The 18,406-nt window shown below is 35.8% G+C and overlaps 1 long non-coding RNA gene across 1 annotated transcript; it reads left to right on the top strand.

The window, feature by feature from the left end:
- Nucleotides 1–3,692: 3,692 nt before the first annotated feature.
- LOC128787702 (uncharacterized) lies at nucleotides 3,693–5,901 on the top strand. The gene is made up of 3 exons (XR_008430802.1): nucleotides 3,693–3,789; nucleotides 5,514–5,591; nucleotides 5,812–5,901. It is a non-coding gene; the product is annotated as an uncharacterized LOC128787702 (long non-coding RNA).
- The last annotated feature ends 12,505 nt before the right edge of the window (nucleotides 5,902–18,406 follow it).

Raw genomic sequence — 18,406 nt, 5'->3', positions numbered from 1 at the left:
CAAAACTTCTGCACAGTACAAAAAAATATCTTTTAAGGAAAAAGGTTTCCCTTACTACTTCCTTTTTAAACTTTTTCCCCTCCATAAAATTAATACATTTTTTTGACTAACAAACATAAACATCTTCCTTCCACTATATAGCTACTCTTTTGAACAGACTAGGTGTCAGTAAACAATAACTAACCTATGTTAAGTGTTCGGTAGAGCATGTAATCAGTTTCTTTCCTTATCCACTAGCCTGTGAAGTCATGCTTAAATATTGAATACTGAACATATAATCATTTTTTGAATGAGTGAAATAGAAGGAACTACAGTGCTGCTTTTGCTTCACCTGTTTGCAGAACAGAAACAAGCTTAGTGTTAACAACAACAACACAGGTATAGGAGACAAGGATGGGATGAATTTTTGCATGAGACAATCACAAAATCTGGAGAAGAAACTTTCTTTGCTTATGAAGCTAGACAAAACAACATATCCTTGTGTGACTTTGTGTCAGCTAGCAAGTGTGCTATAAATGTCTACTGAACTTGGCCTCACAGTTAATGTGGAAAAAGCCATTTCTGTTTTTGTTGCTGGTAATACCTAAAAGCAGTGCCTACTCATGGAAGGTTAAGACACTCTGAAATTATGGCTGTTGAATATGAGGTTTTAAAATCTAAATTTTAGATAACAGCATCACAGAACAGTCAAGATTGGAAGGGAGCTCTGGAAGTCATCGGGTCCAACTACTCTGCTCAAGCAGGACCATTTAGATCCAGTCACCTAGCTATTTGCTCTAGACTCCTAAATAGGATTCAGACACCTAAAGGAGTTTTCCAGATAGATTTAGGGCCTTATCCTAGCATGTCCTTTTCCAGGCTAGTCCCATCCTATTAATTTTTTAAACATATGTCATATACTAGTCTTTTGATAACCATCTTTTTATTCCTTTGTTCCTAAAGGCTTGAAATTATGAAATATAAATTAACCATATATCCATTCAGAAATAACAAATATACCAAAATAATTTATTACTATTCCTTAATTTTCTTTTCCAATTCCATTTGATTTCTCTCATCCTAACAGATGGCATACCAATTTGAAGTTATTCTATTGAAACACATTTGAATCATGGCTGAAAAGCTGTTGTGAAATTAAGTATTCATTGATAATCTGAGGCTGAAATCTTGCTGTCCCCTCTGTAGTATTCTGCATTTATATACTCTCTGCTCCAAATGCTAGGCTCAAAATTTTCAACTGATCTGACCAATGGAAGAAGCCAGTGGCTTTTTAAAAAGCAAATTACAAGCAGAGAAGTGTCCAGGTGATTGACATGTCAGCAGCACCCAATTTTTTGTAAGCCTTTGAGGAAACTTAATCACAAGTATAGTGCAGACACTGAGGTTACCAGACAACAAAAAATGTTCTGGATGTTTACCCTGTCTGAGACTGGAATAATGCTGGCAAATCACAGCTCAGGTTTTCGTCCGGTGCCTTGGAAAAACAGCTACTGCCTCCATGCCTGTAAGCAACTCTGTGGTCATAGCTTATGCCTGGCTTCTGTCCACTGATTGTGAGATGTTGCTCCAGCTGACTGGTCCTGAAAAGAAGAATCCAGGCCTCAGCTAGATTTCAGGGACACAGGCATTTGAAACTGATAATGATCAATAACAGTGATGTTGGCACTGGAAGTAGTAGTAGTAATATTTTGAACAAGGGCAATCATTATTTGGACATAAAAAGGGCATGGTGCTTGGACCATATCACAGCTGTCTTTGTTTCTCAACTATTTCCATCTATTTCAACTATTTTTGACAGCTCTGTAAAACTCCTGCCCCTGGCTTGTTTCCATCACATGACAATCTAATTGACAATTCAGTTATTTCTTTATGATCAATTCAGTGTTTATTTCTGCTATTTCTTGATCTTCTACCCCTAAAAAGTCCTCTTGTCTGCACTTTTCAGTATTCCTGATGAATCAATTATCCAGTTCAATACAGGATTTGAAAGCTGAAAACTCGTCCTTAGCTGACAGAACTTATGTATTTTATTTTGCTATCTCTATTCAGCAGGACTCAGAGATTCCAATGATACTGTACCTTACTGTACCTTTAAATAGACCATGGAAGATGATGAACGACTAAACCTTTAGATTTATTCTTTCTTTTCTTTGCAGGGAACTAGGAGATTGCAGAGGGTCTTGTCTCTGCTGCTAATTCAACTTGTGCATAATCTATAAGTATGGAAATCAAGGGGATTAATGATAAACCAGGTCCCTTTCAAGTGCTGATGGTATCTGGTGGTATTTGAGGTAGCACAGCAGAGCTATGGATGACATGTGAATGGCTGAAGTAATAAAGAGCATTTACAGGTGTTAAGCAAAGGCTTAAGGTTAAGTGCTGTGCTCATGACAACGCATCCAGTGTGTGTAGACCTAGTGCCCTAATGCTTTGGTGTGCAAAAGCTGGGAGAGACTTTCAGTCTGATTTTTTTTCCTTCCTTCCTTCCTTCCTTCCTTCCTTCCTTCCTTCCTTCCTTCCTTCCTTCCTTCCTTCCTTCCTTCCTTCCTTCCTCCTTCCTTCCTTCCTTCCTTCCTTCCTTCCTTCCTTCCTTCCTTCCTTCCTTCCTTCCTTCCTTCCTTCCTCCTTCCTTCCTTCCTTCCTTCCTTCCTTCCTTCCTTCCTTCCTTTCCTTCCTTTCCTTCCTTTCCTTCCTTTCCTTCCTTTCCTTCCTTTCCTTCCTTTCCTTCCTTTCCTTCCTTTCCTTCCTTTCCTTCCTTTCCTTTCCTTCCTTTCCTTCCTTTCCTTCCTTTCCTTCCTTTCCTTCCTTTCCTTCCTTTCCTTCCTTTCCTTCCTTTCCTTCCTTCCTTCCTTCCTTTCCTTCCTTTCCTTCCTTTCCTTCCTTTCCTTCCTTTCCTTCCTTTCCTTCCTTTCCTTCCTTTCCTTCCTTTCCTTCCTTTCCTTCCTTTCCTTCCTTTCCTTCCTTTCCTTCCTTCCTTTCCTTCCTTCCTTTCCTTCCTTCCTTTCCTTCCTTCCTTTCCTTCCTTCCTTTCCTTCCTTCCTTTCCTTCCTTCCTTTCCTTCCTTCCTTTCCTTCCTTCCTTTCCTTCCTTCCTTTCCTTCCTTCCTTTCCTTCCTTCCTTTCCTTCCTTCCTTTCCTTCCTTCCTTTCCTTCCTTCCTTCATTTTTTTCCTTCTCTTAAACAATGGAGCTTTTTTTTGAAGACAAGAGCTCAGTAGCTCATAAGGTAGTATATAAAATAGAAGGGAGAGTCAATATTAGAGAATAAACAAAAGGAAAACAGCCTGGTTTTATGAACTACAAATAAAGGAGGTAGAATTACCATTTACATAGTCTCTAATACCAATTTTTAATATTTCCATCTTTAAAATGCAGTTATTTTTGGATGTCTTTAGGTGACTATTTTTTTTTCTTTTGGCTGGGGAACAGTAGGAGAAAGAAGCAGTTAAAATGGGTGAAAGAATATGCTGCAATATGAATTCAAAAGTGTCATTTGAAATTAACCAGGAGTCCACACAGACTGATGCTTTCTTTTCGTTTGTGGTGACTCCTAAAGAATGCAATTAAAGAGGCCATAGTACACTCAGTTGTGTCATAGTACTGTGGTAAGCATTTTGCATCTGTTCCCATAGAAACAACACTGCAGAAACAAGTTGTTCAGGCTACAGTCTCTGTCACATTGGTATGGGGAAGCTCTCCCTGGCAGGCTAATAACTATAACTTTCTAGGTCTCGAAAGGCATTGTTTAGAACTGTGCTACTAAACAATGACATACTTAACAAAGCCCTAAGGTACCAAAGAAGGATGAACTGCAGATGGGATAAACATAGCTCTATTTGTAAAAATAATTTGGTATTTTTAGTGACATCACTTTAAAGAAAAACAAGATAATTTTGCTGGCTACAGACACAGCAGGGATTTTAAAATACCTTGAAATTCTGATCACCTGGAAAGCTGCAAGAAATCATAAACAGTAGAAAATTACTAATCAGACCCAACTGTGGTTTTGTTAAAATAACATTATCACTTATGGCACTATTTTTTAGTATGTAAATGAATGTTAATTGGTGATTTGTTTTTAAAGAGTTCAGATTCTTGTAGTGTACAAGATAAAAGAACCAGAAAATTCCACCCTTTGAATTAATTATGTGAACTGAGGTTCAATCAGATACTGACATTCCTTCCTCAAAAGTATGCAGTTTTTTAATGTCTTATCAAATGTTTCTGCTATGTTGTGTTAGAAAGGAAAAGAAAAAAGTCCTGCGTGAAAAAACAGAAGATAAAATAAAAAATTATAAACATATGAAAATATAAGTATCTACTTCTTCTTTCTTATGTGGAAATCCTTCACATTAAAACTGCAGGGGTTAGTTGTTCTACCTAATAGTTCAATAAGACGTACCAAATTAGAATATATTTTCTTTTCTTCTTTGGTCCATAGTAACAGACACAATAGTTAAGGATGAAAAACAGTTTTGGATATAACCTCTAATTTTCACACCTGCATAATATTTTAAATCACTGCTTTTAGGGAAACTTTCTACATTGTTCTGTGTTCAAATTAGTTTTTGTTTTGTTTGCAGTTCTTTTAGGTTTAATGGTACTCCAGACAGCTATCTACAAGTCAAAGAAAATTATGTTTGTAATTTTAAAATATTAACTATATTTGTTTTAAAAGTCCTGTCTAGCAACCTCCAGAATATTATATAGGAAATTTAAACCTAAGTCCAAGAATGGAGTTGAACTGATCTAGCAACAAAACTAGGCAGGTCAACTAACATGCTTAGAACTTGCTCCATAAGAATTTTCATTAAGGTTACTGCCTCTCTTAAGAAGATTTTTAGAAGTCACAGAGACAGCCAGTTGCCATGAGGGCGGACAGCTGGGAATTAGAGGTGTGCCTTTCAGTTGTATCTGGGCCATATAAAAAAGAAAACTGCATTTTAGGCAATTTTTTTTTTTAAATCAGCTCCAACTGGTTGGCATAAGCATGTTTCTCTTTGATCCAACATGTATTGCAAATCCTGCTTATAAGTGCTAAGTCACTCTGAGGCACGTCTTCAGAAAAGGACACTTAATTACAAGCTTCTGTTTAAATTTGGTCTTGTGGACTTGAAATGTGTGGACTTGAAAACCAATGAAGCTTTATGAGTATGCTGTAATTATTTTTACTCTGATGATGAATTCTGATCAACAGGAATACAGCACAAAAACATTTGCAAAGATTTTGTAAAAGAGCTATGTAGAAATTTTCTTACCACTTTAGATTAACTCTGGCTTTCCTTTCTACCATAGCAGACAGGGTGAACTTTAACCAATCACCCACAGAACAAGTGCTCAGTTCTGACTTAGTGATAAATCCAGATTTGATAGATCCAGATTTTCAAGTTTGTCAGATGGTTACCTTGATGTGGGAGATAAGAATACAGGAAAAAAAAAAAACATAGTTGCTGTGGTGGAAAGACTGGAAGATCATTGCAAAAACTAATGTTTGAATATCAAATTCAATCCACAGCTCTGAGGTAAGCCTCTGGATATAAAATACATAAGATGATGAAATTCCTGAGCAAAGGAGTCTGTGCCAGATACTCCGGTGAGCCATTATCCTGTACACTGTAATAGACTGTCTTTCCTCCTTGCTTTTGTCCATTGAATCCCCCTATGGTTTGCTGCCAAGATCAGAACTCTGGTACAGAGTTTATCGCATTTTCTGGAGCTACAGTCTTAATGGGTATGTCAAGTCCAGTTCTTTTTTTTTCCTATATTCTGGATTTCTGCTTTTAATATCCTGTTTTGACAACTGTCTCCTTCAGGAGGATCCTTTACTCTGACTCATGAAGGAGAGACACAAATATGCCTGGCTTACTCCCCACTCCCTGGCTGTGGCTGGTGTTGGTCAAGACCTTTCCACTGTAACTCTGCAATGTAAAGACCTTGCCATTGATGACGTGGATTTATGGTAGGGTCAGGCTCCATCCAGGAGGATAGAACCATTAAAGGTTACATCTAATTACCACCAATGATTCCTGCACTGCAATTTTTCAGAAGACACAGTAAAGAAGATTTTCATGACAAGTATAAAAAGCACTCTTCTGAGACAATGTAGCCATTCCTCCATTACTAAGCCTTATGACAAACTAAGAGTATTTAAGCCATTAAGGACTAAGGTATCCAGAAATTTTAAACATGCACTACTCTTTGACATTACTGAGCTGCTCTGGCTATTCTTAAAAAGTAGAACAAAAATAAGTTTGATCTCAGATAGGCACCAAGGCATCAAAAAATAAATCAATCTAAAAAATACAAATTTTATAAAGTTGCAACATAGCAGAAAATGAGGCAATCTAATGGGCATTTTGACAGAAGGTATAAAAGTATATAGCCTGGCCAGCTCCATATTTTACTCAGAAACAAACAAAAAAGCCCCAACCATTTTCTGAGGACTTTGGAACATTTTTAATAGCAGATGGAGAAAAGGGAAGAAACAACAGCTGAGAGCAGGAAAAGAAAGAAACCCACATTTTTTTTTTCCCATAAGAGAGGCAAAATACTTCTAATCTGTATTGTAAGTTCATATTCTTAGTGGTTAGTTGCAGGAGAAGCTGCTGATAGAGTCAAGAGGGATTAATGGCAGGAGAAAGCTGAAAGAAGTGTATTCTTTGCCAGCCAATACAAGTGAAAGTATTTGGAGAATAGGTGGGCCTGATAAAGCAACTTCTTATGAAGCTTCATTTTCTCTTAGCTCTGACAGAAAACAGCCACCTCAGTACTTCACCATTACTTGGCTAGTCAAGGTGAGATGAGATTGAGAAGAGGTTATGACTTCATTTTTCAGAAGCAGTAGTCAAAGTAAAAGGCAAGTAAAGGGCAAGAACTGAGCTCAGCATTTTTATTTTCCACATGGGACATTGTATATAACATTTGCATTTTATATCTTACGTGCAATTTTGTGAGCATTTCCCTTCTGTCATTTATGCCACATGAGATGGTTGAGTATTTGTTCATTGGAATTAGTGCTATCACTTTTAAACTATGGTAAATTCTTGCTGATGGGAAGACACATACTTTAACATAAAGAGAGCATAGCTAAGAGATAGAGGAAGAGAGGACAGAAGAGGGGAAAGAAAAGCCGAAATAATAGAGGGAGAGATGAACAGAGGAAGGCAGAGAGGAAGGAAGATAACATTTTTGACAACCTTTGATTCCTTGTTTGTTTCTTAACTTTTTATTCAATGATAAGCTACTTCAGAACACTCAGTCTTAGTTTCTTTAAGATAAAATTACTGAAATAATTTTCTCTGGTGCTTTGAAAAACTGAAATAAGGAGCATCTTTTACAAGAAAAAGAAAGGATTTTAAAAATTTGTTTCCGACAAAATGTTTTTTTAAATGCTCAGTTTTTAAAAAGCTGTTCTGTCTTACATCAGGAAAGGTAGAAGGTTGTTATGAGAGAAATCAGAACCATCTGTCTAGGTCACTTATGTTACCTTAATTTTCTTTGCTTAAACTTTAGTCTCCTAAAACCTCTCTTGATTTTCTAACTCTATAACATTATAGAAGTGTTCCCACCCAGACCATTATGGGAACTTTCAGATTTCTGTGCACAGAAAAGGATGGTGACAATGTAATAAATTCTAATATATATTTTTAATACTCTTAAGTAGTGTTGGGAAAAAAAAAAATAGGGAGACAATTTATTAAACCAAAAGTATCTCCAGGCTCTTCTAAGTCCACAAATTGGAGAAGGTAGTATGGGTCACAGGGATCAGCAAGAGGAATGATGCTGCATGGCAGTGGCTCAGTTTGCTGAGCAGTGTCCTTCCTCCAGATAGAGGAAACAAGTTTTCCTCACTCTGCTCCAGTGCAGGTAGTTGGAGAAATTCACAAGATGAAGAGATATTTTTTAATATCTTTCCTTATGTGGGCTTTATTATGAATAAAAACCTTATTTTTTAACAGTTTGCTTCATTGCATTTCTAGAAATATTTGACAGATACATGCCTGGTTGACATACTGGTTCTTGGGAATCCATCGAGTTATTGTATTTGCTTGTATATTGGCAAAGATAAAATCACCCTTTTAAATTTCAAGACAAGCTCTTAACTTCAGTTTTCATACTGTTTAAGATGAGTCTACATAATCTTCCAAAATTAGACAGAGAAACATGTTCTGTGCTGGACAGCTAAAATCTTAGCTAAACTCTTAGATATGAACAAACAAAAGCCATCGGAGATTTTATTCTTAGGGTAGCAAATGTATATTAAAAATGTTTTCCACTTTCAAAGTGCTACCTCCCTCAGAACTAACAAAGCTCCATTTAATCTTTCTAGGATTTTTTACTGATAAATCCATAATGGGCACTCTTAAATTTTAAACTCTAAAGCTCTTAAATTTTGTATTCCCCCAAGATCTTAAAATTTAAGTAATGAATATATTCGGGATTCTTTTTTTATTATTATTATAATTTTCTTGATGTTTTCAGTTTATTTTCAGTATAACTGGGTTTCTGTTTAAGGATTTTCTCCACAGGTATCAGGACTTGCAATGTTTCATCACAGAGGCTAAAAAGACCCTCAGGCTCACTGAGTGCAACACTTTGCTACTCTTCTCTTAGCAATACTTTTTTCTTATAAGAAAAAGGATAAATGAGAGGAAAAACTTTCTAGATCTGATTGTAACTTGTAAAGAGGAACTGTTTAAGATTGCCATTCTGGAAGATAACTTGATTAGGAGAAGCTGAAAAAGCAGTCTTCATACTTCTAGGGCAGGAAAAATTCTAAAAAAGACTAAAGAGTTCAACCAATTCAGAGAAGTATAAGGGTATATTTTCAGAGACAGTAACCAAAAGCAAAACTATTAAATATTGTTATTTACTTTAAAGAAATAAAACTAATAGCGTAGCTAAAACTTACCTAATTACAGAATCAAAATAGGAAGGCTATCAAGAGATCAGTTTGATTCAGTCATTCACCCTCCATAGAACTCAGATAAGAGAATGAGAAATATAAAACATAGGATTAAGTTCAGGTTACTAGGGAACAATTAAAAAATATAGCACAGGTGCATCGAGACAAAATTATAAAGAAAAGAAAAGGATATAAGAAGAAAAAGAAGCAACAATTAAGGAGTAAAGAAAGTATCACTATATCATCCTAGAAAGATCATAGTAGTCAGATGCAAACAATGGGCCAAGGAGACGCTTGGTCTGATACTAAACTACTAACCAATAACTTGTAGCCTCTTTGTGACTGTTTTCACTAGGATTTACTGCTGTCAATACTAGCAACAATTTTCATTGGGATAAATAATAATCTTAAATAAAGAAAATAAGCATTTAAAAGGTCTCAGAAATGAAAATGCATTTGTAGTCATCTGAGTCTTGTTTAGGTGTTTAAAGCAGTCTCAGAACTACTGGCATTATCTAGAGATGAGAAATTCTTCAGACAACTGAAGGAATGCAACCTAGCACTTATATTTAATAAAGGAAAAAATTAAGTAAATGGCAATTCTGTCAGGAAGAATATGGAATTAGAGTATCACATACTACACAATCATCAATGAACCTCTGCTCTGTAAAGGAAGGTAAAACAGCAGTTATAATAACAAAGGTATAGAAAGGTGTATATACGTATATCTATATATCCAAAATCCTGCTTGACTCAGCATCTTCCAGTCTGTTCCATTATTAGACAGACATAAGTGTGAGAGTGCCCAGAAGCAGTATGCATAAAACAGAGCATACAGGACATAGATGCAGTTACTCAATTTAAGTGCTATCAGTGGTGCCATATTTAATATTTTTGCTTCTTTCAAGCAAAAAAAATAGTGATGATTCATGAAAAAGCATTGTTTGATCATTTGTTGTATAATACATGTATGTTAACAATGTTATTTGTGGTAGCAAAACACTGCCTATAAACAAAGTTTATAGGCAATAAAGTACCAATTAGATTAAAACATTTAATCCAAAAGGATGTAAAGAAATTTTGGGTTGTGATTATCTGGTTACATAGAGGTATTTACTGTGTAAATATCAACATTTCAGCTTATTGTTTAGACTTCACAGGTTATGCAAACAAACAGGTTTTTCTTGGGCAAGTTCAGCTTGTCTAGATGAGGATGTTTGAAACACAGCAGATAAATAATGCTGTAGTGATGTCTCATTTTCTGCATTCATAAAATCATAGAATGGTTTGGGTTGGAAGGAGCCTTAAAATAATCTAGTTCCAATGCCCCTGCCATGGGCAGAGGCACCTTCAACTAGACCATGTTGCTCAAAGCCACATCCAGCCTGGTCTTGAGCACCTCTAGGGATGGGACATTCACAATGATCCTGTTCAGTTATCCCACCGTCCTCACATTATACATCTAATCTAAACCTACCTTCTTTCAGTTTAAAACCATTCCCCCTTGTCCTGTCACTACATGACTGTGTAAAAGATCCCTCTCAATCTGTCTTGTAGCCTCTTTAGGTACTGGAACCCTGCTATAAGGTCTCTCCGTAGCCTTCTCTTCTCCAGGCTGAAGAACCCCAACCTTCTCATCCTGTATTCATATGAGAAGTGTTTCAGCCCTCTGATCATCTTCAAGGCCTCCTCCTCCATGGACTTGCTTCAAAAGTCCACATCCTTCCCATGCTGGGGGGCCTCAGAGATGGATGCAGTACTCCAGCGGGGGTCTCAGGAAAGTGGCATAGAGGGGGAGAATCACCTCCCTCTACCATCTGTCCATGATCTGTTTGTTGCAGACCGGGATACAGTTGGCTGTCAGTGCACATTGTCAGATTATATATACATAGACATTGCCGATGTCTTTACATATATATATATAAATCTATATACTTTTGTAAGAAAATCATGGCCACATTATTCAAAGACTGGTGTGTTCCTAAACTCAAAATGGTTTATTCCAAACATATTCAAATGAAAGAAACATGGAAACTAGTTTTGGTAGTCCTCAAGGTCTTCGCTTGTCACTTTTCACTGCAATGCGTGGTTTTACCATTTTATTTTTCTTTTTTTTCCCACTAAGTGGTAAGTTTAACTGTAAGGGAGAGAAAAGCCAATGAACAGTTAGGGGAAAAGGACAGACATTAAAACTTGCAGAATTCCCCATTACTCAGCAAACTTTTGCCAACCTGACTTATCTAAAAGCTGACTGACCATCTAAATCATCAAAAGAATTCCCTTACTTTCTAACTCAGCAGTCGCAGAACAACTATTAAATGCACCTCTGGGAAACTTAAGGTTTATTGATGCATGCTTGATGTGAAATTTAAGTCCAGTTTATGCTACATGTCCAGAATATTGAATGACTGATATGCTCTGCAAAAAAATCTTCAAGACCAAAGTTTAATTCTAAGGTGAAGGCTGTTTTGAAAGACAGAGGTTTGCTTTTTGGCATGATCACCAGAATCAAAAGTAACATCTTTTCCATTAGGGAACTGAAACCTTCTCTGAGTAAAATGCATGGTTGCAGTTTCCCATACCTTCTTTAGATGGCAAAAAAGGAAGAAAGAGTTTGAAAAGAATGGGAAGTCTTTTTTCTGTAATGCAGACTTGGACCCTCAAGTGATATAACATGCTATCTAAATATTTAGATAAACAGAGATGCATATACATTTACAAGTGCTATAGAATGTATATGTTTCCTTTGAGTTTCAGGCCAGTGTAATACTTTGAGAATTAGACATTATTTTAATTGCACCGATTCCTAAGGGAAAGTCAGTCCCTAGCCTCTATTAAAAAGAGCACTCATTAAGTGTTTCCTGTATCCAGAGGAAGATATATTTATGGTTTGTGTATCACCTGTCATCCCAACCTCAAGTGCCAACCAATATCTAGCACTGACAAGGTTATTCTCCCCACCAAAAGTACGCTTATACATTAAAAATGTGACAGAATGGTAACTATTGTGCAGGACAAATGTTTCTTCTTTTATATGTGTCATACACAGGTAATGGCAATAAAAAAGGACTGAAAAAGAGCAGATAGCAAAATTAGTATTTGGAAGAATGTAAACAAGTGTCTCTGCTTTCCTCAGTTTTGTAACACTCATAAAAATGAGCCTATGCTCATTCCAAAACATTAAGATCTGGGGAGGCTAAAGTCTCATGGCCTCCCTGTGATGAAGCACTATAAAAAATTTAATACGAAAAACACGCCTTGATGCCAAAAACAGTGGCAATGCTGGTCCACATATATTTGGCCTAAATTGGGTTGTATTATATTAGCCACAGATACATTGTCTTAGCAGTATTTCATAGTTTTCACACTCTTCAGATCAAACACAGACATACAGACTCACAGTGGAGCAAGTAAACATTATAAAGTTCAATAGTACAGAGCTCTAGCTTTTCTGTAGCAGAATTTTGCTAGCCTCTTGCCTAACCTCTCCTCTTGTTAGCTAACTATCTAAACAAAGTATAAGGGAAAAAGAAATTAGTAACAATGACTTGTTTAGCAGCAGAAGAGAGTACGCAGGCCTGTCACCATATTCTTTATTCCTGGAAGTTCAATTTGATGACATGCATCACAAGTTGGCACAGGCAATATATGAACATTATCATTCTTCAACTCATACTAAAATTGGAACAGTTGTGACTGGTGTATTGGCTTTTGTCTGTCAATTGAGAAAATAAGACTTGAGTTGAAACAGATGACACTGATGAGTGTTGCTATGGGCACATTTGACAATAAGCATGTTATAATGGCGCAAGTTCTTGAATGCTGTCAGTATCATTTAAAGTTACAGGAGTTTACTGATCTGTTGGAGTAGCAAACAGAAGCATTTCTGGATTTTCTCACCAGCACAGTGAAAATAAAAACCTTAAGCATCACTTTTGCTGGTATTCAGATGACACCAGGGCCAGTTTTTAAGATGATAATGAATGGAAAATAGCATGTTTAGTGAAAAGTGAAAGCTATTACAATGCAAGAGCTTCAGCACACTGAGCTAATGGTGCACAGTGAGAAGGGAAAAGAAAAAAGAGGAAAGAGCTGGTATTTTACAGTATGGGGCAGTGGTTTTCTGTCTAAAAACTATGTTTTATAAGTCTGGCAAAAACCAGTATAAAGGTGTTCTGACATATAACAGCACAGATGGTTACTTCTGGCTATTGCGTGTCTTGCACAATTATGATGTTCTGAAATTACACAATGACATTTTTTCAGGAATGAGAGGCCTCATTGTAGTTACTATGTCACCAGCTAATATCTAATTTTCTTAGACATAAATAAAGTATAAAATTTTTGAGACTAAAAAGGCAGGAGTTAGAAATACCAAAAGCTAGGAGTTCATGAAGTGTTTGATGTGTTCATTGTGCACAAATCAAGAGAAATGCTGAAAATCTGCTTAATAAAGTTGTTGTGCATAGCACATCTTGAAAAAAGTTAGCATGTTTTGGCACTTGAGTTAAATATGTGGAGAAATGGGGTTTCCTGAAGAAATGTAGAATTTTGCTCTGACTGGCCATTGTTTCAGGATGTATTTATGTGTTAAAATACTTTTCATTTTTAAACTAATCCTTCTCTGAAGACAGGTTTTTTGAGTGAGTTTCCAATTAAATACTAGTTCCCTTGAAGACTCTTAGAAGAGCCACTATCCTGAGCCAATGCCAATATATAAAGAATATGGAGATATCAGAAGGTGTGTTCCTGAGTCATTTTTTGGTAGGTCTTTTTGTTTACTGATTAGCTGTATTTGGAAGAATGCTTGCTCTCAGCTCTGTGTATTTCCTTTTTTGTTGGCTTCCTTTCATTGGCTTTCACAGTGAAGAACAGAGCTTTTCCATGGTGTTTATAAAAAATATGTTTACTATTTTCTCCAAAACTCAAATAGTCTCAGAAGAAAAAGTGGCAGCCTAAATGGTGTTAAACTGCATGAAATTTTCTCCCAGTTACAACATAATTCAGAGTTACACATCAAAAAGTGGTTGCTCTAAATACAGGTTTATAAAAAGTTCAATTTCATGCTTAAGTCTTTCATTAAACTCTATTTTCCTGCTTCTAGCTTAATAATAACTTAATGAAAATAAATTTCAAAACTGCTTTAGTGTGTGCAGGTGGATTGTTTACAATGATTATTTTCCAATAATGGAAAACTTAGAAAAACTAATTACTTCTGCAGTTCCCAACCACATTCATGAACCTCTTCATAAGTGATCAGAGTTAGGGTGTGAGAGCAGAGAGAAACGAGGAATAAGCAGAGCATGGACTTCATTTCAGTTCTTGGCTTGAACACTGGGGCAAGTGGGGCGAGCATCACTGTTTGCACTGCCATGGGCAGTACTAAACAACTGGAAAGCAGTGCTCCCTCCCCTGGAGCCTTTTGCAGTGCATGTCAACATTGGCGTTATTGGCCCATCAGTCTTACAAGTGGTGTCATATTTTCTCATACCCAACAGACTCAGCATGCAGCTAGAGCTCCCATAATAGTTGCTGCTATGAAGCAAGAGAGAAAATTTGGCTTCAGAGACACTGTAACTCTCAGATCACATTTACCTGTGCATTTTACAGAACAGAATCTAGTTCAATAGGTACATTTGCAGTCATGCAGATGTGTTCCTGGTAGCTATAGATTCTACAGAGCTTTTGAAAGTAGGGCTTATTATTTCATAGCTGCTGTCTGGAGCTCTGGATACTGAAGGAGTGGAGGGAAACTGATACAGACCTAGTAATGGCATTTACAATAAGGCAGGTACATGATAGGACTGCAGCTGAAGGCAGAGACTTTAAAAGCTTGACTGATGAAAGTGAATGAAATCTGGAGAGCTGACACTGAGATGTGACACCAGGAGCCAAAAGATATCAGAAAAACTGAAAAATCAAGTCAGGAATAGTTAAAAGTTGCGGACATGAGATGTTAACAACCTCTCAGAATGGGCAGTCAGGGAATTCAGCAGATATTTGAAGATAAAAAGAGAGGCTGAGGGAACAGAACCCACTGGGAATTTAAATATAGGCAGTACACTGGGGAGGATGTGAAGCAATTAAAATGTAATTAAAATGTTGAATATACACCTATAAAATAATTTAGAATAAAATATTAATGAGGACACAATTCTGAGTCTTTAATCTCTGAACGCCTGGAATTCAGTTGTCACTTACAGAATTCCATTGCTCTTTTTAAAGTAACAAATACATTCTTAAAAAGGAAATTTTATATGTGATTGGACTGCTATACTTAGTTTTCAGTTGAATGTAATTCAGGTGAAAAATGTGGGCACAGTGCCTGTAAAGATTCAGGGGAGTACATTGACCACTCATAGAGGGGAGACCACACATTTTTTACCAAAGACTAAGTTGGACATCTTTACAGCTGCCATGCAGTTATTGCAAAAGACACACTGGGGGGTGTTGCAATTTTTTTTCAATGAAGTAATTTCTCTTAACATAAAGCAGTATTCTTAGCATGTCCACATTTTGTCTTTCCACCAGGTCATTGTCTCTATTACCTTATTAATGTATGAGCTTTTAATAGGAAAGCAACGTCAACAGAGATAAAAAGGTGATTTTCAGCTGATGTACAACCATTTGGCAAAAAGGATCTATGTAAAAGCAATAATTATTTAAAGTGGAGCTAATGCTGGTTACTTAGTGTTTGTGAACATTACATCCATCAATAGAATATTTGCAAAAGAGAATAATGCTTTTTCAGTAAGGTACATCTGCTGACAGGAAGACAGATCACCTTTCTATGTTTTATCAGATCATAGATTCTCATGTCTGTGTTAATACAGCAAGTAGATAAATGCAATAATTGTACAGTAGGGTTTTTTTCATCACAAAATAAGATGAAAATTAATTAGATCAACATGGTTTTTGAGCTTTACTGCAAATTTCTTGTTTGGTGATGATAATGATGATTAATAAATTAATTATAATCCTTCCCAGATATGGTACCTGAAACTAGAACTCTAGTGTGGCAGACATTGTAAAAATAAAAAACATACAACAAAACGTAAAGGCTGATTGCAGAAGGAGGCTGTATGAAACTTCACATTCTCAACTGGAACTTCAGACACTCTTTTAACTTTACATTCCTGGTGACATCGAACTGATCTTCTAAAGGTGGTCTCAGCAGTATGTCCTAAGAACATCTATGTCTTGCAGAATTTCAATAAAAGTCAAAAAACGTATCAAGGTTATAACAACTATAGTATACTTTAACACTGCATAATTCCAAGTGGGTAAATAGTAATTTTACCTAGACTACTGAATGACTCACAAAAATTCTCATAAATTCTAATTTTATCACCATGTTAAAGTCTGTATACTTATGTTTGAACAGGAAGATTAGGATAAAACAAATAATACATTTAATAAATAATATATTTTAATAAGAAATAATCTCACTCTTGTCATTTCTTACCTTGTGAGTGCTTTTTTTTGTTTATTTAATGTCTTCTGTATGTGTTTAGAAAGAATTTTCCAGATTGTCAAAGTGCAAAAATAGATATTCCAATAAATGTCATCATATTAACATCAAAATAATAAGGAACTTTAGGTCCTATATGAGAACCTTCCTTGTTTATGAAGTGACTGAAACTGAGACCAGGCTGGCATGCAGAAAAGAGAGGAAGCACACTAGAAAACCCTCTCGAAGTTAACCTATACATATATGTCTGTATCTATCTCTATCTGTATCTATGTATTTATCTATATCCATCTATATCTGTATCCATACAATAATCTAATGTATTCATAATAATGTATTTATATATTTTTGTCTATTTATATCTATCTATATAGCTATATCTTCAGTGGGGGTTTGGCAAAAACAAATCATGTCAGACTAACCTAACTGGTTCTTTCTATTCCAGGTTAACAGACTCATGTAGATGAGAAACTCTAGACTTTTGACAGTCTTCAATGATATTCTAGTAAACAACCAAAGCAAACATATTCTAGAAGAAACTGTTTAAGTTTGGAGTGAAACTGGTCAGAAAATTAAATTTGGTTAGAAAGTGTCAGTTTTTCACTGTCAAAGTGGAGAAGTTCAAGGACATAGGTATTCAGTTGCAAACAGAAAGGATAAGAGACAGCTGGCTAAAAAAATGACCCAAGGTGTAGTTGCATATATGGTATTGAAGTCAAGTTCTTATGAGTAACATAATACAAAGACATATAAATGAAAATATGGATTCCAAAGTAGGTAAAAATTAGTAAACTCTTATCTGGAGTCCCATGGCTATGGTACTTCAAGAAAGATTTGACCTATTTGAATTGAGAGAAAAATAGCAAATGTGAGAAAGGTCTTAAAAACATGACTTACTAACATTAACCCATTTGGTGTGATTCCTGGAATCCTCATAATCTCTTGCCATTTTCCTGTTTTCTCTTCATTTTCCATACTGGGATTCCAGTTCCCTTCATTATGTACCTTCAGGCTATTTTCATCACCCCTGTCTTTGCCTTTTTTCTCCTCCAGGCTATACACTGAAAATAATTTCTCACCTATTCTCACTTTCAGTTCTTCTCCCATCTATATTTGGTTATTATAGTCACACATATAAATTTTTCCTGAGTATCTGTGACTAAGCAGAGTTACTGAAAACAGAAGAGAGTGAGATGGTCAACACAAGGTATAGAGACTTTGTAAAAGCAAAATCTCAGGGCACATGAAATCTGTTGAGGGTTTTTGTAAATAAATCACTATTAAGCATCTACCAGGAAATTACCATGTAATTGGTAACACAATTTGTAAAGTTCTTATAGAAACAAAAAATATTCACGCCTCACTTCCACATTCCCAGTCCCTGCTGACATGGTATATATTTCTTGCAGAAAAAAGGCTGGCCTCATTTTTATATGTCAACACAAAAAAAAATTAAAATTCAGCCTGAGGCAGATACCCGGCATAAAAAACTTTGATTCAAACAATTTAAGTTTAGCAATTTTGTAAATAACTGAAAGCAAAGACATATAATTGAAAGTCTCGACCAATCTTAGCAAAAGGCACTTGATGTCATAAACTCTACATGTAATATTTTTTCCTTAATCTAGCTGTATCCTATCCTTCAATTCTCCAGCTGGAGGCTCATTTCACAGATATTTTTGTCATTCTAAATAAAGTTCAATGACAAGAATTTTGTGACAACAGTGGGTGTTTATAAATAGAAGCTCAGGGAATAACCATGATAAGAGTATTTTTTTTTTCATCTCTGATGTTATAAGAATTTTTTTTTTTTTACTTCTGCCCCATAAGACAATTTTCTTTTTGTAAGTTAAAAAGTCTACTATTTTTCAATGATGACCCTCTGCTGTAGTCCTAACAAAACAACACTAACAATGAACTGCCTTTCTGACACATGGGAAAGAATAATTATTCTAGATATTATACAGACATTAATGTAGTGAAGAAAATAAGTGCTTTTTTGTCTTCTCTTGAGCATAAGAGTCTGTGCAGG

The sequence above is a fragment of the Vidua chalybeata genome, chromosome 5 (genome assembly GCF_026979565.1).
Source record: "Vidua chalybeata isolate OUT-0048 chromosome 5, bVidCha1 merged haplotype, whole genome shotgun sequence".
Lineage (NCBI taxonomy): Eukaryota > Metazoa > Chordata > Aves > Passeriformes > Viduidae > Vidua > Vidua chalybeata.
The sequence above is the reverse complement of the archived record's forward strand: the minus strand, read 5'-3'. Positions and strand labels throughout refer to the sequence as shown.